The 3,974-nt window shown below is 56.8% G+C and overlaps 2 non-coding genes across 2 annotated transcripts; both read right to left on the reverse strand.

Moving 5' to 3' along the window:
• LOC142792348 (5.8S ribosomal RNA) lies at positions 1-153 on the reverse strand. Its single transcript, XR_012890846.1, has one exon. It is a non-coding gene; the product is annotated as a 5.8S ribosomal RNA (ribosomal RNA).
• Positions 154-1,872: 1,719 nt separating this feature from the next.
• LOC142792357 (small subunit ribosomal RNA) lies at positions 1,873-3,687 on the reverse strand. The gene has a single exon (XR_012890856.1). It is a non-coding gene; the product is annotated as a small subunit ribosomal RNA (ribosomal RNA).
• Positions 3,688-3,974: the final 287 nt, after the last annotated feature.

The raw sequence follows: 3,974 nt of genomic DNA on the forward strand, positions 1-3,974 counted from the left end.
CGACCCTCAGACAGACGAAGCCAAGGGAAGACCCAAGGCCGCAATGTGCGTTCAAAGAATCAGTGCTCAGTGTGTCCTGCAATTCACACCAAGTCTCGCAGCTGGCTGCGTTCTTCATCGACCCGAGAACCGAGTGATCCACCGCTTAGAGTCGTGAAAAAGTGTTTGTTCAATTCCGTACAGTCAAAACCAAACGTTTCTGGCACTCGGCCAAACAGTGGCCAAGAAGGGCGCTTTTCAGCGCACGCTTGGACTCCAAAACTCTGCCGCGCCTTTTTCGGCTGCCGCAAATCGAGCAAACGGTGTGTTTCGGACGGCGTTTCGCTTTCGCTACTTGCGAGTGCTTTCGTGGTCCACCCCTCTATAAATACTCGGGAGGCGTCGAAGCCGGTTCTCCAAGCCGGACCCGTAGGTATCGTTGTGTGCTCGCTCTCATTGGCCCGCCTAACCAGAAAATGCCTGCGGTACACCCATTTGGATAAGAGTGCACGCAGATGCGGGCCTCGACGGCTACACATTTCCTCGGGCGGCCGCCTCCCGGCCTCCGTGGAGCGCGGGATGCACGGTCCCATCGACAAGCCTCTCCCGTTTTTACCGTGGCGTCGCGGTTCACCACGGCAGGCGGGTCGGTCTCCTCCGCATAAAAAGGGGGACCCCCGCTTTTTGTTCCACGAAATCGCACAAGCTTTTTTCGCATCCACGGTTTGCCACCGCACACCAAAATGCCGATCCGGCTGCCTACTTTAGCCAACAGGTGGAGCCAGGCGCGCCGTACTTGCGCGGCACTTCCCACGTCCACCGAAGTCGGTGCCAAGGACCACTTTCGGCGCCGGAGCCGCGTACGAGCCTACTCGAGGCGGAAGAACGAAGCCAGCAAGGGCCTGGCCGCAAGTGCGTTCAATTGTCGGGACGTCCAAGTCCCTCGTTCTTCCGTGCTTCCTCTTTCGGCAAGTCGTTGCGGCACCTTCCCAAAGCGCGCAGACCCGCTAATCGCGACGAGCGCGACGTGGCCGTGCCGCCTTTCCCTCGGCAGCAAGCAAAACGCCTGGCAACGTCGACGCTCCCCTAACCGCGATCTCGCACCGTGTTTCGTGTGGCGAATTCAAAAGCCGGCCGGCGCTGCTGCAACCATTACGGTCGGTACGCATACGCCGCGGAGGGCGGGACGGTCATCGGAGCGTGCGGTTCCTCCATCGAGTACTGCGCACCTCGGCCGTCGCATCGCCGTGCCATGACCGGCCGCGCGTCAACGCGAACCGGTGCCAGCGAGATCCCTCGCCTGCAAGAACCGACCGGCAGCCTCCGTCACCCGAGGACGCGGAGGCGCTTGCCGCGGACGGCGGGACGGTATGCACTGGTGCACAGCGGACCCGTCACATCGCCAGTTCCTTGACCGACCGCCGACGCTTGTGCCGTTCCTCTCGTACTTGGCAGTCGCCGCGCGATTGTCGGGTCTCGTTCTTGCACGCTCGAACGGTCGGGAGGGCACTCGGCTGGCGTTTCGGGAACGCGCAGCCTCGCCTTCTACCGACGTAACCACGACTCGCCGTTCGCGCTCCGCCGCTCCTGTTTACAGTACTAGGCGGTCCCGCAGCGGTCGGGTCGCGCATTTCGAGCGCTTCGAGCCACGGTGCAGTGGCGGGTCGAAAGCCGACCTATGAGTGCGTTGCGCCGTTTGTACCCGCGTCCGCCACCTGGCCGACCGTCCAAGGTCGCGGTGTTGGCGTCCGCTGGGCGCAACAATTTGTCACGGGGTGCCGCTCCACATTCAGGCAGCCCCGTGGGGAAAAGCCGACCCCGCGTCCAAACGGGGTCAGCGGCAGAAAGTGTCGGGCGCAGACGCAGCTGAGGCGCTCACCCTTCACAATCCGTTAATGATCCTTCCGCAGGTTCACCTACGGAAACCTTGTTACGACTTTTACTTCCTCTAAATGATCAAGTTTGGTCATCTTTCCAACAGACCGGCGCAACCGAAAGGCCGCGCCGGACATCGGTCCGAAGACCTCACTAAATCATTCAATCGGTAGTAGCGACGGGCGGTGTGTACAAAGGGCAGGGACGTAATCAACGCGAGCTTATGACTCGCGCTTACTGGGAATTCCTCGTTCAAGGGGAACAATTGCAAGCCCCTATCCCAATCACGAAAGAAGTTCCACGGGTTACCCAGTCTTTTCAGACAGGGATAAAGACACGCTGCTTCCTTCAGTGTAGCGCGCGTGCGGCCCCGGACATCTAAGGGCATCACAGACCTGTTATTGCTCTGTTTCGTGCGGCTAGGAGCCGCTTGTCCCTCTAAGAAGGTTGTAAGGTGCTGGGAACCCCGCACCTATTTAATAGGCTAGAGTCTCGTTCGTTATCGGAATTAACCAGACAAATCGCTCCACCAACTAAGAACGGCCATGCACCACCATCCACCGAATCAAGAAAGAGCTCTCAATCTGTCAATCCTCCCAGTGTCCGGGCCGGGTAAGTTTTCCCGTGTTGAGTCAAATTAAGCCGCAGGCTCCACTCCTGGTGGTGCCCTTCCGTCAATTCCTTTAAGTTTCAGCTTTGCAACCATACTTCCCCCGGAACCCAAATACTTTGGTTTCCCGGAAGCTGCCCGCCGAGTCATTTGAGTAACTCAGGCGGATCGCTGGTTGGCATCGTTTATGGTCAGAACTAGGGCGGTATCTGATCGCCTTCGAACCTCTGACTTTCGTTCTTGATCAATGAAAACATTCTTGGCAAATGCTTTCGCAGTAGTTCGTCTTGCGACGGTCCAAGAATTTCACCTCTAGCGCCGCAATACGAATGCCCCCGTCCGTCCCTCTTAATCATTACCTCGTATTCCAAAAACCAACAGAACAGAAACGAGGTCTTGTTCTATTATTCCATGCAAGTTTATTCAGGCGACTCGCCTGCGTTGAGCACTCTAATTTTTTCAAAGTAAAAGCACCGGCCATCTCGAGGCACACAATGAAGTGCACCAAGAAAGAACCGGCATGATGTTCAGTCCGAGCCGTCGCATCGGGTAGATGCACTACTCGTCTGGAACTGAGATCCAACTACGAGCTTTTTAACCGCAGCAGCTTTAGTATACGCTATTGGAGCTGGAATTACCGCGGCTGCTGGCACCAGACTTGCCCTCCAATTGATCCTCGTTAAAGGATTTAGAGTGTACTCATTTCAATTACGGGGCCTCAAAAGAGTCCCGTATTGTTATTTTTCGTCACTACCTCCCCGTGCCGGGAGTGGGTAATTTGCGCGCCTGCTGCCTTCCTTGGATGTGGTAGCCGTTTCTCAGGCTCCCTCTCCGGAATCGAACCCTGATTCTCCGTTACCCGTAACAACCATGGTAAGCAAGTAACCTACCATCGAAAGTTGATAAGGCAGACACTTGAAAGAAACGTCGCCGGCTCGTGGCCATGCGATCAGCACAAAGTTATCCAGAGTCACCACACAATACGGGCCGAAACCCGATCGATCTTGGTCTAATAAAAGCACCCGTTACCCAAAGGGCTCCAGGCTCACTGCATGTATTAGCTCTAGAATTGCCACAGTTATCCAAGTAGGAAGAAACGATCTAAGGAACCATAACTGATTTAATGAGCCATTCGCGGTTTCGCCTTATTTCGGCATGTACTTAGACATGCATGGCTTAATCTTTGAGACAAGCATATGATTACTGGCAGGATCAACCAGGTAATCGTTCGACTGCGCGTCCGTCCTCGCCTTCGGCGGGCCGGACGCAGTCTGTGTGCGGCGGAGGCCACCTTCAGGCGCCCCAACACGCTTATTTTGCACTCCGAGATGACGGCGTTCGAGCTCGCTACGGCACAACCTTCCCGAAAGACGAGTGGGAGCCGTGCGGCAAGAAGCACGTTCATGCTCGCTCTTTTTCGTTGCATCGACTCGGTCGCGCCGTGCGGGTTGCCCAAGCCCGCTGCACTGTCGGTGGACCGGCCGGAACTAGCAACGGAGCCGAGACTGCA

The sequence above is a fragment of the Rhipicephalus microplus genome, unplaced genomic scaffold (genome assembly GCF_043290135.1).
Source record: "Rhipicephalus microplus isolate Deutch F79 unplaced genomic scaffold, USDA_Rmic scaffold_217, whole genome shotgun sequence".
NCBI classification, from domain to species: domain Eukaryota; kingdom Metazoa; phylum Arthropoda; class Arachnida; order Ixodida; family Ixodidae; genus Rhipicephalus; species Rhipicephalus microplus.